Source organism: Harpia harpyja, chromosome 6 (assembly GCF_026419915.1).
Source record: "Harpia harpyja isolate bHarHar1 chromosome 6, bHarHar1 primary haplotype, whole genome shotgun sequence".
Lineage (NCBI taxonomy): Eukaryota > Metazoa > Chordata > Aves > Accipitriformes > Accipitridae > Harpia > Harpia harpyja.
In genome coordinates, this window is record NC_068945.1 from 7,397,023 (window position 1) to 7,413,905 (window position 16,883).

The window sequence follows — 16,883 nt, forward strand, 5'->3', positions numbered from 1 at the left end:
TTGAGTTTCAGCCTTAGGTCATTTTTTGATCAAAACTTACTGCTTCAAATCTGTAAAACCCTGATCTCAGCAACTCTATGTCATCCCTTGTCCCACTGCTAGCAAAGTAACTCCTTTCTTTTATTGCTTATCACTTCAGTCAACTGCAGAGGACTTATAAGAGAAAGGCAAGCTTTTTTACAACAAATGTAAGTTACTACAAGTTGTTTGCTCTGTTACCTTTTGCAGAGCCCTTGAAAGTGCTTTATGCACCATCATAAATTTTCAGGTTAAAAAAGGTGTTTCCTACTCAGTATAATGGGGTTGCCTTCCAGGACCCTCCTACGAGTAAAAATGCACGTACCCTCACAGTGCTGGACTACCTTTCATCACGTAGAAGCACCTGTAACACTGTTGCTTAATAAAGCATATTGACTTATATTTAAACAGGTGTATGTCTTGTCCTTTTGCAGAACTCTGTGCTATCTGGGTATCTGGGATGGCCTCAGGAAGCCTCTTGCTCTCTGCTGTTTCAAAGATCACAAGGGAGTTTGGGTTGACAGATTTGAAACTACCTCTGCTTTTAACAATTTTCTTTGCACTGCATCTCTTCAAAGAGGTCAGAGAAATCAGGGTCCCTTCCCTCTGCCTCCCCTTCCTTAAAATCACTGTAATAACTGGCTCCGGGACAATCACATCTTCAGTGTTAGAAATACAAGGGTGGAGTGCCTCTCCAGAAGTTATTCTAGGAATAATGACGCACTAAGTCAACGGTATGTACAGTGGATGCTCTGTGTGTATGTGTGTGCATGAGCCTTTGCCACAGACTTTACCCGGTGTTGTTAAACACATCCTGAGTGACCTTATTTGGATGTCCCATTCTTGTCACACTGCCCACGACTAAAGAAAACATCCTGGCTAGGTTCACCTACGTGAAACAAATGAGGTAAGCACAGCCCACTGGGTCTGGGACCGCAGCGTGTACCAGCAGTTTCTGCAACGTGCATGCCAAATATGTTGGTTTGGGTCTTCTATTTTTTCCCCCTCACCCTTTCTTTATGTAGTAGACATTTCTGAAATCCATTTCCAGTTTCAGAAGTGCTAAGTCACCTGCACAGGCAGCCCAGACAGTGATATTGCCAGAGCAGCTTCCTCGATGCCTTTCTCTACAGGATGCGGGATGTATGGTCTTCTCGAGAAGTGCCTGTCTTTTCTTCTTGGCACTTTTCTTTCCAGTCAGACAGAAGACTAGCATAAGCTTTCAGCTCTGGTTCACAAGTCCAAAATGGGGGGGCATCTTTTTACCAGTGGCTTTAGAGACTGTGAGCTTTCAAAATTTAGTGCAAGAAAGACAGGCAGAAAGAGAAAGCCCCAATATTTCACTGTATTCCGAGGAGGAGGTAGGTAAGAAAACAGACTTCCCTGCCTGTAAATGTCCCAGATGGGCATTTGTGATGCTGTTTGTGTTGTTTTGCCCTAACTAACTGAACTGAAGGGCCTCATTCCTCCTCCAGCTGAAATCCTTGGCAGAGCTCCCAGCCAAAGCAGAACCAGTCCCTAAAAGGTTGTGTTTTCTGAACAGAGAGTGTTTCTGTCATTTTAAAGGGTCTGAATTTTCTTAGGTATTGTGGAATAGAGTATGGTTACAATCTGTGATGAAAGCTGCTGATACCCTCCATTTCCAAAGAGATGCTTCTAGTTTATTGAAACGGCATCTCCCGGGTTGTGGCACCCATTCCTCTGGGGATGGGAAGCCCCTTGCACATGTGGGGACCTGCTTCTCCTGCAGCTCAGGTCAGCACCTGGACACAACCAACACCATAGATCATCTCATATGCTTGGTGGTAGGTAGATGAGAGGATGCCCTTGCCCTAGGGCAAGACAAATGAGAAAAGTTGGTGGGGATCTGAGGGTGGGTCCCAGCACAGGAGTAAGTGGGGGGCAAGTGGTCAAGGTCAGAGGTATAGGTGTGAGGGGGTACACAAGGAAAGTGAAGGAAGAGGGCACTAAGACAGACCTTTTCTCACGTTTGTCTGTGGTAGCTGCTGCTCTCTGTATATGAGCAAACTCTGAGGTAATCTGCTTGAGTGATGCAGGTGGTTGAACCAAATGCCCTTTCTCAGTGCCTTGTGGTATCAAGTTCTTCTGATAATCTGTGGCTTAAAATATGTATATATATTTAAAAACACATAATTTCATCTCTTGGTGTGCAACTTGTAATTTCATCTAAGGTACCATAAGAGTGAAAGAGTTTCAAGTTAATTCTGCTCCTACACACATACTTGTATCAGCTGTCAGGTGTTCTTTCTCCTCAAAACTAGACAGCCCAACTCAGTCTGAGCTCTCACACAGAGATCTCTGCATGTTTTCTCTGAGCGTCCTTTGATTGTTGCTCTTGCTGCTCAGATCCCACCCTGAACACCTTGATTCACTTCAGTCCACCCTCTATAAAATAAAATCTACACGTGCAACAGTAAGAACCCACAGCACTTGTCCATCCCTTGTTTCGCTGCACGACCCTTCTTTCTTCCCTGGATACTCCTCCATTGTTTCCTATATTCCCTGATGCTGTATAGCCAAATGCTCTTTAACCTGTCAGACCTGAGAGAAGGATGTTAAACCTGTGCCAGGCATCTTTTGCCGGCTGGGTTTGCCACGGGTTGGGGTGCAGCTCCTGGGGTGGCAGAGCCCTGGCAGGTGTCTGCAGGGGTGAAGAGCAGCTGAACCAGCAGCTGAAGTGTCTTTGTAGGCAATAACATTGGGTAGGCGAAGAATCAATAAGGTGTTCCTTTTTTTTAAAAAAAAAACAAACCACAAAACCAACAGTAAGATAACTATAATATCTTCCCTTTCAGCTGCAGGGGACAGGAGCAAAAAAATAAAAAGCAGCCTCTGAAAGACTCCTTTTGGTTACACTCTAAAGGCTGGCGCTTAGCCGTTTGTGAAGCATTTTGCCGACAGCGGCTCTGGTGTCTTTCACTTCAGTTCTTCTTAGTACTGGAAACACAGTCAGTGTAAATAAAAATGTACCCTTGGGGAAGCCTTCTTTTCCTGTGCTGTTTTTCAGACTTGAAAGAGAAGCATTTGGGTGCTTAGGGTTGAAGGGAGCTTAAATTTCTTGATGCTCTTATCACGTTTGATGTTTGATTATGGCCGCTATATTGAATCCAAACCCTCATAGTCAAATGCTTCTGAAATAGAGTTGCTATTGAACTGGTCAAGGAATATTTTTTTCTCCTGCATGTCAACACACTGAAAGTAGAGAACTCATGTTTATAGATACTTCTTTAGATGTGTGAACTCCTTGTCTCTTGTAAAAATGTGGGGGGGTTGGTGGCCCTTAGGTTGGAGTCCAATGTTGTAAAACATGCAGTCTTTGAAGGACATTTGGTTTCTCAGTTGCAATATGAGTATACTCTTGAGAAGTGCATGCCCTTACACAGGGGGCTAGGAGGGATGGAGATGGCAGCCTTATAAGCAGAAGCAAAAGTCTTAAGAGACACTTTTTTTTAAGTGATAGTTTTCTTATTTTATGTTTCCAAATCTGTTTTCTAGAGGAAAAATTCAGTATGCCCTCCACAACCCTTAGGTTTTCAACTTTACAGCAATGATATTTGATCTAGACATAAGTGAAGACAATGTCTAGGCAGTCTAATCTCACCCGTCTACCTCCACAGCTTTGCACCTGAGTTTTAGTGATTATGCAAGTTCTGAATTTTTTTCTGAAGGAAAGATGACATTTTAAAAATGACCCTCTCTAGCATCAGTTTGATTTCACACATGAAGAAACAAAGAACAGCCTTGCAAGATCTAAAAGATACACTGGTATTACAAAAGATTCTGACAAAGAGATTTGAAATGCAACTATAAAGTAATTCTGAGTAGTGTTTGCAAACCAAACAGAGTGACATTAGATTAATGAATGGCACTGAAAAAAGGAGGCATTAAAACTAATAAAGCAGGAGCAGAACATGCAACATACTTTTTACCTTAGTTAGAAAAAAAAAAAAGGAAAAAAGTGAACGAATTGGTTCCCAGCCTTCTCCATGGATAGTGCTTTATTTCAAACAGCCTGCTCTAACAGCCCTCTGTAATGTACACTTTCTGTACAAAAGCTGTACATTAAAATTCATTAAGACTGAGAGTAAGTATCAGTAATTTAGGGTAAAATATGCTATGGTCACAAGTTGCAAAGGAAATTTTGGTTGGAGAGAAGTTAAAAATTCTTCCCCTGAGAGTGATCAAGCAGATGCCCAGAGAAGCTGTAGCCCACAGCCTTGGAGATATTCAAAACTTGAGTGGGCAAGGTCCTGAGTGAGCTGATCTAGCTTGGGACTTGGTGCTGCTGTTATCTCAGCTTGGACTAGAAACCTCCAGGGGCCCCTTCCCACCTAAATCTTTCTCTGATTCTGTGACAATGGGCATGGTAATGTATGCCACTGCATCCATGGACAGTTTCCGATAAACTAATAGGATAATTTCCCCTTGTTAGAGAGAAGATGAGAATAGATGATAAACTTTGTTCTAACCTAGTTTTAAACTTACTCCAGTCTCTTGGGTTCACATGTTTCACTCGGTTCTGTCTCCTGGAAGAAGAGATAAAAAAACTTAGATTAAAGAAATGAAGAAAGGAAAATGCAAAGAGGGAGTGGGGAATGCAGTGAAACTGTCAAAAGACAAAATATGCAGAGAACCTCATCATCAGCCAAGGGCTCTTTTGCCGTGGGACAATAATAACATACCATGTGACTGATATGGTTAGAATTGCTTCAGTACAGTTGCATGTGTTGCTCTTTAGCTCTGAGACTTATTTTTTAGTGGGATCTCTTTGAAACTAAAATTTGATGTGAGAAACATTGGTTCTATAAGTTTTTGGAGTAATTTTTCAACGCGAAAACCTAAACAGTAAATTAAGAAGCCCATGACTGAACCAAGCATTGTTCTTGACCTAGTACTTCCAATGCAAGGAAAGTAGAAAGATTTCCTAAGCTACTGCAAGACTAATATATGATTCTGGACTCCTTTAAAGCAACATGGAGATCAAACTTTGTAAAGGGCAGGGCACGTTAAGTAACAGTGACTTCATTTTTTCACCTAAAACTGTGTTAGCTCAGCTTTGCTCAGAATCTGGGGTCTGTTTGTTGAGGTGTTTCTGTGACAGGGGCACCTGGAGCACATAGACAAGGATTTATTACATTGAATGGAAATCTGGCAAAGATATGTCTTGAACTCTGCCCCTGATTCAAGTTTTCCAGAATTTTCCAGAATTTCACAGAATGGCTCTTCAGGTAGATTTGCAGCTACAATATTTCATTGTGTATTGCAGACACGACAGTTCTTCATGTTGTTTTCTCAGCCCGTCACGCTGCTGGCAAGGAGGAACTTGAGTGACATGTTGCGACCTGGATGCACAGGTTCATCGGCTGCTGGGACACTGATCCTGCACCTGGGCCCTACTGATCTTTGGCCATTTTCACAGCTGGCACAAGCTAGTGTCATGCCAGGGCTGGTTGGGAAATGCATTCTCTTTCAAAGAAGACAGGCAGGCTGGTTTCGTTGTCTTCATTGAAGTTTTGGACTCTTGTCAAACTGCTCAGTTTTCTAAAAACAAAGATTTGCTGGCTGACTTTTTGTTTTTTAACTTAGAAATGCAACCTAACACTTTTTTAATTAAAAAAATGTTCTTTATTATCCTTTCCATAGCCCTAATGGACCTTCTTACATGCCAGAGGCTGGTTAGTCCCCCTGCCTAGCCTGAACATGACTATGTCTCTTTGACACTAGTGTTGCTTCAAGACTCCTTGCTCCATGGTTCATTCATCCCTCAGTCTCCACTTCTGGGGAGAGAATGGAGGTGAATTCAAGTTAACACCTTCATGACAGCTGATGGCCAGCTCAACGTAAACTGAGGTTACACAGAATGCAAACATAGGTAAGAAATTTCATACAGAAGAAATTTGACAGTCACCCAAGTGGGTTGTAGACCTGCATGTTGATTGTTATAGGGGTGTAAAAAATAAATCCTATGTGATATTATCCTGTCTTCTACTGAAATCTGCAAGTTCACCTTTAAAATCTGCAACACAATGGCTACAGATTTGCTCAAGATTTACAGAATGTGGCACCCATACATGCCCCCTTCCCTTTCCCACATTTTCTATCACTCTAGTCATTGCCTTTGCAAAATGTTGTTTTCTGGAGAGCTGGCATGGAAGGGCTGCAGCTTATCTGTCTAGATTCTGAAATCTGCCCTGTGGTACAGTTTGCCTGTCATTGGCATATCCACTTCTGCTGACCTGCCTACCCAGGTAGTGTGTCTTGTGTAAAAAAGTGTGTTCTTTCTTCTGGTGTGCTTGCTTCTAGGTCCTTAGGAATACTGAGGATCCAGATATACAGCCTCAACAAGAAAATCAGTTCATGCATCCATCTCCTATTGCAGTACACTGCGAGGTGGCTATAAGTAGGCTGACTGACTGTTTTATTTTGGGAAAATTCTTTGTTTTATCTAAAGTCTCCTATTTCCCAGCATTGCTGTTAGCCTAGCACTGGGATTTAGTGCTTTTGCATAAGGTTAACTACATGATTATATTAAAGTACTTAACATTTTCACTAAGGGACTGTGGATCAAACTAGGCAAGATCATGAAGTTAGAGTCAAAGAAGTTGCTTGTGCTGCTTGCTGTTCTCATCAGCTCAGCCTGAGATCTGAAAGCCTTGCTGTGTGTAAGCATTGCCAAGAGTCAAGGCAGGGTAAGGATTTGTCATGTGTCCACTACTTTGCAGTAACTGCTTGTGTTTTGACCCTGTGGTAAACGTAAGCTGGCTTGTCCCTCACTGGATAATGAGGTAGTTAAAGTGCTATTGAAAAAGATGATGATCTCACTGAATGGCACCTATGCTAGTTATCATAACTACCTTCCTTATGTTTTTGCAGCAGATCTATTGCCTCTTCAGTAAAGTGGAAGATTTGTGTTGGCCCGGTGAGCCCTGGGCCCAGGTCACAGAAAAAGTAACTCCAAGAAAAAAAAAACAGGCTCCAATCACCTTGAATGACTCAGGATGGATCAGTTCTCATAAGAAATATTTAAGAAAAAAATAGATGCTCTTCTCTGGACAGCCCTGAAACAAATATAATTGCAAACAACTCTGTTGGTTTATGCGCTATCGCTACTAATTGCTCATTTGATATAAGTTGGTATGGTCACATTGTCCTTGGAGGAGCTATTCTAGTGCTGTGAGCTCTGGTCCATGAAATCATAAGCACACAATAAAATTGTGAATTGTAAACAGTTAATTTAGGGGACAGAAATTTAGTCTGATCAAGGCATTTTGGTCCACACCCTGTAACAAAAAATTACCAACAATAATATGAATGCACGCAATCTAGGATTGAATAATATGTTCACATTTCATGATCCAAGGACACAGCTTGTTCAGCTCATTTGGACTTATTGGCCCCTTGGATTTTGGCCAAACACTTTTCAGCAGACTACAGCTTCCAAAATAAACATGCTTTTGGGTTGAGCTGGATGCAGAGCTTGGCTGGAGAGAAAAAAGAAATCTCCGCTTGTGGCTGCATACTTGGTTGTTTGGTTTTAGGATTTTTGTCCAGTGACAGCTATTTCATCAGCCAGGATTGGTCACTGCAGTTAACTGTAATTCCAATTTGCATTATATATATTAAACCTAAAGATTCCCACATTGTTTGCCTTAGCCTCAGTCTCCCTCTCAGTTACCCGACAGCTGGAAGAGATTCTTACTTCCTCCTTTCCTCTTGCATTCTGACAAAGAAACCAAATGTCCTCTTGGCTTCTGCTGCGTCACTTGTGATTCCAAATGTGAGGCACAAGAGCTTGCAGTTGGGTCATTTTTCCAAGGAACAAAGTTATCTCTAGTTAAATGTCCAGGACCTAATTCTGTCCTCCATTACTTAAACTGATGCAGAGCAGGGTGGCTTCAGCAAATGCCAAAAGTAAAACCAAAAAAATCAGAATGCAAAAGAGATTTGGGGCTGTTTTTTTCCTTTTATGAACATATCTTAAGTTACACGGCCAATACTGACCAGCACTCTGAAGTCACAGAGACACCTTTAGATCATGGCCTGCAAATGTCTGTCAAAGATGCTGAATATCCTCTGCTTTCCTTAGCAACAGTGGGAATAGAATTAAGCATTGCTGAGCTCCATAGGGACCGGATTGTTTCACAACATTTTAATTTGTTTGCAAATCACTTCATGAAATCCAGACAACAGCCTCACCCCATTGTCATGCACTTACACAAAACTGTCTTAAATGAATGTCTGGCAGTTCCCTTGAGAGGCTGGAGGGGGAATCCCCGGGTTATAGACTCTCTGCCTTTGCCACTCCTTGCCCTCTGAGACTCCTTAGTGTAAGAAAGACTATCAATGCAACCATTAAAAAAACAATGGCATATTGGGTTGCATTAGCAAAAGCACAGCCAACAGATGGAAGGAAGTCTTTATCTCCCTTTTGTGAGGCCACATCTGACACCATGTCTAGTTTTGAGCTCCACGTTGCAAGAGAGTTGTTAACAAGCTGGAGCAAGTCCAGAGAAGGGTCACTAAGATGTGTGCAGACTGCAGCACGGGATATACAAGGAAAGGCTGTTGGAGCAGGGTTCGTTCAGCCTGGAGAAGAGGAGGGGGCAAATCTGGCTGCAGTGTCTCTACATAAAGGACAACAAAAAGTAGTGATTATTATTAGGATACAGAAAATACATTGCTGAGGTATTTGTCCACTCCCCATTTATCAGAATTGTCCCAATCCAGCAGGTATGGTTAACAGTTTTCTACATCATCGGTTTTGCAGTGTCCCCTGCATACAAGAGACAGCGCAGAGAACTTCAGTGCATTTTGTCCACGGTCACACAGGAATCCTGTGGCAGAGCTAAGAACTGAGCCTGGGACTCCCAAATGCTAGTCCAGCACCTTGTACAATGTTCCCTGCTGCCTCCCCAGTTACAGAACCCCAGCGCGAACCTTTTCCCAGAGCTGTCTTTCTCCTCCAGTTCCAGAACCAGAAAGATTGTACAGAATTATGAAAATTCATGTTAACCTCTCCCTAATACTGCCAATTTCCGGACAAACGTGCTGTTCATCTCCAGAGTGATGATGATGATGATGTATCGCAGTCTAGGAGGTCCCAGGTGAGGCTGGTCAGGGCCATTAAGGCCAATTAGTGCCCTCAGGGCTCTGGCAGCAGCCTCTCTGCCCAGCCAGGCATGTCCTCGCACTGGTCTGGGACCCCTCGAGGGAACACATTGCTGTGGGGCACTAGTGGGATTTTATGGGGTGCAGACCCAGGACAGAAATAGCAAAGTGGAAAGGGAGGTGGCAGGAGCGACTTAGGGCTGGGGGCTGGTGGTGGGGTTTGGGCTGCCTGCCCCCGATCGGCCCCAGGGGCTGGCTGGGCCTGAGGGAGAAAATGGCGCCGCTTGAGGGCTTGGCGCTGTGGGGATGCCAGAGCCCCGGGGCAGGCTGGTCCCTTGGGAGGGCCCGGAGGGCCCAGGTCCCCTGCGGTCAGAGAGCAGCTCCATGGCGCTTGCCTCGGGGCTTGGGAAGGCCTGAGCTCGCTCTCGGGGGGCCGGGGGTTCCTGTGGCCAGCAGCTCTCCCGCGATGGCCGGGCAGGGGGCAGAGGGGCAGGCCCACAGCTCGACGAGGAGGGTCACGGCACCCGATGTCCTCATGTGGCTCTGGCCCCATCCAGGCTGGTTTAAACAAGACGGGGGCCCAGAAGCACCCTTGGTCAGGCTGTTGGCCTGGCGTTCTGCAAGGCTGAGATTAGCTGGCTGAATTACAACAGGGTCAGGCAATCCCTTTGCTTGTGCGGCATTTTCCTGACCTGTGAGAAACTGGGCCCAGCTCTCACCTTTGCTGTGGCTTCTCCTCACGGTTCCTAAAAGACAGGCTTTCCAGAGCTGCTGGAGACCCTGTGAAGTCCCCGATCCGGTCTCTGCCGTGCAACACCAAGTTTCAGTAAGGAGAAAAGGACCAGGAGGTAACTAGGTCTTCAGGTCCCCGTGAGATTTCAGCATTGCACCCCAACCCCTTCTCCCACTCCTAGGATCAGCGCTGGGATCCTGCGCAGAAAATCATAGAGACTGGACTGGGGGCTTAAATACACTGGGCAAGCCTGAACCTGCTTCCTACCTTCCTTATAGCAGCATAAATGTCAGGTCACATTTACCTACATAATGTACAGGCCAGCCCTTTGGTCCCAGACTGTGTCAACCAGTTACTTCCCAGTAGATTCACTTTTAAAAGAAAGAAAAATGTATTAACACTAGGATGTCTCACATATCTATCGTTTGAACTAGGGAGGGTACTTTTCTTTTCCTACAACACAGACAATAAGGACCTGTTAAATAAAATTTGATATTTTCTGCCATAAACTTTCTTGATCTAAAAGAAATGGGTGAAAACTTCTGAAAATCAAAATGTTTTCAGTTATTCACTTTTCTGATGTACCTGTTTGCATGTTCTAAGGAAAGTAAACAACTTATCTGAAAGTTTTTGGGTTTTTTTTTACTGAATTGAAAGCCTATTTTTTTCCTTTCAGGAAACCTCTGGCTACATTTTTTCATGGAACTGTACTACAGTACCTGCTGCACTTCTAGAAAAACTGTGCTGGCTCAGTAGTCAATGGAGAAGCGGCTATAGCATTTGTATGATGCTCTAGCTTTTGCTGGTGAGGTAAATCTCTGTTCAGCGAATTTCTTAACAATATGCTTGTTTCTAAGTGTGAGTGACCCCTCCTGTTTTTTGTAATTTTTTTTCTTTTTCTGTATTTCTTTTTCCCCCGAGTTATTGTTTGTGCAGGTGGCACACAGCCCCCTGGCAGTCACAGCACCAGCACCTTCCCCGGGGCTCCTGGGCCTGCAAAGAGCATCTCCGGTAGTTGATGAACTGGAGACTGTATCATTTGTGATCACTTACGGTCCCACAGCACTATTTGTAATAATGGGCTCAGTGAGGTAACAGGGAAAAAAAAGGGATTCCTTAGCATGCTTTAAAATTGCTGTCTTCAGTGTAATTTGGAAAATGCTGCTGCTTCCTGCTTTCCCACTCAAGGTGCTCCATGCGGCTGAACAGTATTTCCTGCCACAGGTGTCATGAGGAATAGCAGGGAGATTCAATGAGCCTTGCCATTTTATGTCACAGAATCACAGAATGGTTTGGGTTGGAAGGGACCTTTAAAGGTCACCTAGTCCAACCCCCCTGCAATGAGCAGGAACATCTTCAACTAGATCAGGTTGCTCAGAGCCCCGTCCAGCCTGGCCTTGAATGTTTCCAGGGATGGGGCATCTACCACCTCTCTGGGCAACCTGTGCCAGTGTTTCACCACCTTCATTGTAAAAAAACCTTCTTCTTTGTATCTAGTCTTTAGTTTAAAACCATTACCCTTTGTCCTATTGCTACAGGCCCTACTAAAAAGTCTGTCCCCATCTTTCTTGTAAGTCCCCTTTAAGTACTGGAAGGTTGCAACAAGGCCTCCCTGGCGCCTTTTCTTCTCAAGGCTGAAAAACCCCATATCTCTCAGTCTTTCCTCATAGAAGAGGTGTTCCAGCCCTCTGATTATTTTTGTGGCCCTCCTCTGGACCTGCTCCAACAGGTCCATATCTGTGTCCTTTAAGGCGTTCTGTGTGGCACTGCCTTTGATGCCTAGGCTCAGGTTTTATGTTTGCAAAAACCTTGACAAATCTTCAAGTTGGAAAATTTGGAGTAAAAGCAAAGTAGTTTTCATGATCCATTTACCTGCCTAGTGTTATGAAAAGTTGCTCATCAAGAAGACACCTGAAACACAAATACCGTGTTCTGTGGCTTCCCAGTTCAAATTGTGACTTTCCTGTATAAGGGTGCAACAGACACTAACACGCTGGGGGACCTGAAGCCTATATCCAATCACAGCCATGAGGTAGTAGCCTCCTTTCCCCCTTGTGCCCAGGCCCGTGGTACAGAACCCATGCCTGGTCTCTGACATCTAGTTGCTAAATAACAAAATAGCCACCAGAGGGCAATAATAATAACAGCCAATAAAAAATTGCAGTAATCAGCCTCAGGAGGTCAGACTCTTTCTACCTGTCCCTAGTACCGCAAGCATTAGGTGGCATTCAGATTTCGGAATAGCACTGCTGCCGCCCTTTTCCATGAAAGTGATCTGGCGTTGCACTGAAGCCACGCAATTCATGTAGTTGGGTCTTCCCCCAAATCTCGTGTACCTATAACTAAGGTAGCCTTGCATCTGTGAATTGTCTGAAAGCCTTTTTTTTTTTTTCTTATTTTCCTTTCCCTTCAGGAGATTGAATCCTTCAGATGATTTCTGCAGCCATTTGTGTTGGTAGGGGTGTGTTCCAGTAGGAAAAACATTTTCCGCTCAGTGTGCAGGACAGATGTGACTTGTATTGAGGCCTGACAGGAAGATGCCATCAGCTCTTAGACTGCCTTCCAGCAAAGCACGAGCTGCGCTGGTGGCCCCTTGAGACATCTGTCTGTGATTGACCCCTTTTAAGTTGCTATCCAGAGTTTCATCCAGAGCTTAATGAATCATGAGGCCATCACAGGGGCTGTTGGAGGGCGTGGGTAGAGGGGATTCTTCCTGATATGACCTCCCCTAGCTTTGAAGTTGATCCTGCATTGAGACAGAGGTTAGATTCAAGCCCTCCAGCAGTCCTTTCCCATCCAAATATCTGATTCCATGACCAGGATGTTCCCAGGGCAATACCTGTTTAGCCCTTAACTTTCTTTGAGCAGAAAGTGTTTCCTGCTCTTTCATATTTACTTCCCCCCCACCCCCTCCATCTTTCTACCATTTCTGGACAGTTTTTGCTGGCTTCAGGAAGGTGTAGTGCTGCCCGCTTTCACCTGTGCTCCTCACGCTGTAACCTCCAGCCAGCTCAGGGCTGGCATGTCTATCAGGAGCTATTGACAACCCAGCCTCATCAAGCTAATGAAAACACCACCTGCTGCCTCATATAGATGGTGGGTCATCAGAGAAGCCAGAGCCTGAGTAAGTGGACAGATTATGGGTCTCTGCCAATGGCTTCAGGCCAGGGGACACAGAAGGCAGCATGACTGGGGGGGAGGGGGGAGAGAAGGGACATGCTGGGATACTCCTGCTCTGCTCTGGGTGCAGGGAGAGACTTTTCAGAGGAGCGGTTATATTTTCAGTGACAGGTCAGACAAAAAGACTTGGGAGGAAAGAAGAGACTAGAGGAATAGGATTAGTGCAGGGAGCTAGGACAGGTGCCTTTTTAATCCATTTGACTAATTTTTTTGTTTAAACTGCATTTGCCCTTGTCTGTTAAAGCTTCTCCTTCCCTGACAAGCATCCTACAGCTTGTCCAGGGCGAGCAGTGGAGAGTTGCTGAGGCAGGAACCCAAGCTGAAGTGGTGAGGAGAAGGATAAGGTTACAGTGTTGCAGGTGTACCTGTAGGAACAGGTACATCATTAAGTTTCAAATTACCTGGGAGGAAGGAGAAAATTATGTAAACCGAGCAAAGTTCAGCCAAAATTTTTTCCTGCTCTTCATAGAGGTATGGGGCTTAGCCACCATCTCTTGTCCCCCAAATTACCTGAAGATTTTTCATCCCTTGAGCTGAGAGCACAGAGTGGGAAGGGAGCATGGGAACCATCTGTGCCTCCCAGGGCACCTGGGCACCCACTGAGGTGTGTCTGGCCAGCATCACCTTTCAAAGTGCAAACAGTGATACAGGGAGAAGAAACTAGCCTGTGTCTGAGGGGGTGTCTTGTGAGCTGGCCATGTGTAGCCTTTTCCTAGCCTCTGCAGATGACTCCTCACCAGATCATTTCTGTTTCAGTTTTGCTGGGGCTAGGTTGGTTTACATCAGCTGCCAGTTTGTCCTGTTGTTTCCAGTCACTGCCTGTGGGCTGTGTCTCTTCTCCCGTTCCCAATTCCACCTCCAGTGACTGGCCTTCGAAGCTGTAAACAAGGCACTTCTATAGCAGAGAGAAGCATTTCTTAACCCACCAGTGAAACGTAGTCCTCTCTCAGAGGAAATGTGGCACATACGCAAGGCAATGACATGCAAGGGTTTACTATGACTTGTAAGCAAAGGGAGTTATTATGGGGGAACATAGGCAGCTGAAACACAAATGCAGAGAATGGCATTTAGCCAGCATGGTGCTGCTGATGTTCTTACGCTCCTGAGAAGGGCTGCCAGCAATCAGGGCTTTGGAGACTTGTCTGCTCTGCGATACCATGCTGGTATGGATTAAACAGTGCACTTGAACCAAAAAGCAGGTGGCACACTCCCAGCTATTGGTTTCTAATACCTTAGTCCGTGTCCCCAGGCTGGGAGAGGTCTGTAATCATTTAACTAACTGAAGGACTAATTAAATGACAACGTGGGAGTGGAGAAAGGGAGAGCAAAACTTACCAAATCACTGAAATGTAGCAGTGTTTCCAAAATACCCAAATTTGAGGCATAGTAAGGCAAAACCCTTCAGAGATGGCTGCAGGAAGCTGCTGTCCCAAGTCCCAGGCAAGAAGAAAATGCCATTTAAAAAAAAAAAGCCTTTCTTATTTAATGAAGTAAGGGATATGCATGGCCAGTTACACACTGAAGAGCACTTAGCAACAGGAGAGCGGCACTAGAACCTCCCCAGATAAAAAGCATTGGAATTCAGACAGGTAACTATGACAGCTCATCTTTAACCACATTGCACTTTTATTTTCCTTCTCTTCTGTGAAACTCCCAGGTTCTCTACAACAAGCACAACTCTCTTAGGACTTCCCAGGCAAGAAGTCTGAAGAACACAAAAGTCTACCACAATTTTAAGTGCACCAATACATCCTCTGGTTCTAGAGATGAATAAAAACTTGGGGGGGGGGGTAATAGAGCAGCTCTGAAGCAAGGAAAAAAACAAATGTTAAGAGGGATTTGGAGTCAAAACACTACCAAAAATGTATAAAAGTTTATTTTATGAATACATTAAACTATTGTGCGCAGCACATACATATAAAAATAGAAGCAATTTCACAAACGATTGGACAGTTTTGTGTTTCTTGCAAATTTACAGTCTCAATTGTGAGTCCATATGGAGTCAGAATATGAGGTATATTTTAGTGAAAAAAAAAATAACGTGAGAACTTTGGCACCATTTTACTGTGCAAAATAAAATCTTGGAATTGAAATAGTTAGTGAGGTATACAAAAATTACTCTGCTTTTCCACTGTGTGTGTGTCTGCATCTCTGCATGTTTGGGGAAAATCAGATTATTTAAGAACATGATTCAGTTCCAGTCAAGACTGTTTTCTAACAGAGGTGGATTAGGTCTTAAATTATTATGGGATTTGCCTATGGAAGAAGAAACCTTGAAAATAGGTATCAACTCCACAGGAGAATCCCATGTGGAAAATATGGGTAAGACAGGCTGGTGTGGGGCATTCACAGCAATGCTTTCAAAGCTTGTAGCCCATTTCATGACTCTGTGTTAATGCACACTGAGATGAAATATGCCTTGAAAAGGACCACTGCAAGAATTGTTAATAATAGGTTCCTGATTTGGCCCTGATTTGGGAAACTCCTTTACTGTCATGAGTTTTCTTTATGTAGTCACATATCCATGGGACTATTCTTTTGAAGAAAGCGTTGTTTGAGAGTTTGCCAGACTATGCCCATATTCTCTCCATAGCCTCTGTATCATGTACATTCAGCTTACAAGTGGTTTGTTTTGGGTTTTTTTTACCTCTGTGCCAACTCAACAAATTTATCCTGGGTTGTGTAAAATGAGTGGTGGTCTTCCTAAATCCCCCTCCCCTGCAGGTAATAAGGGCCTGAGCAGGAGCAGGTGGAATTTAGCTGATCAAGCATGAGGCAGAACAGGATCAGGCCATTTCCCAGGCAAGTTGCATAACTTCTTGAACACTGCCACAGTGCATTCTGCTACCGTGAGCTGCCCCTAGACTGCTTGCATACCCGCAGCAATGCGTCAACACGTGCCTTAACTCCTCTCTTGAAAGTAGCCATGCATTCACTTAAGAAGCACCTCAGCCAAAGTATCATATCCAACTAGTCTAAACTTCCACAACAGTTCAGTACTGCACTATTTGTGCTGGAGGGGTTTCCTGCCACAGTTATCACTCCTGACAATGGCATCTTTCATTGTCACATCTGACAATGACGTGATTCACCCTCATATTAGTCAGGATTCCTGGCACTGGGAGACCTTTTTTGATTTCAGGGTTGACTTCAATGTTGATCTGGCTGACACTGATATGTAACAAGGAAAAAGCAGTGGTGTAAGGAGTAACTCAGCAGAGTGACTGGTGGGGCTTTCCAAACACCCACCAAAACCGCATCCGCAAGGGTCTGCAGTTCTTAAGAACAAGCTCAGCCCAGCAGGCTACGTCCAAACAGACTTCTTGTGACCCGGTCTACCATTTGTTCTTGCTGTTGACCAGTATGTGCAAAATGGAGTCAGTGAGTCTGATTCTCACCTTTTATGCCAGCTATCCCATTATTTATCAGTACTGGCAACCGCAAATTACTCTAGAATGCACTGGTTTAAGAGGGAACAGACTTCATCCTATCCTAAGGACACTGGTTTAAGCTGTAATCAGAAACAAACTTGTGTGTCAGCATTCAAACTATGATTTCTTCTACATCCACGTACTCTTCCATCCTTCTTCAAACTTAATTTCAAAGACAATTAGGAATATAACACAAGGATACAGGTTGCCAGCTATGTATTTCAGCACAGCTGTAGTCTTTCTATCTGTACCTCTAGGGACCCTAGGTCAACGTAACTGTCTGATATCCTCCAAACTTTTCTCTGACCCACTCTCCCCACTCAAAGCATCCTGCTTTTTCTCTTAAAATGCACATTTGTCCAAAGCAAACTGCTGCACACATTGTGGATGAA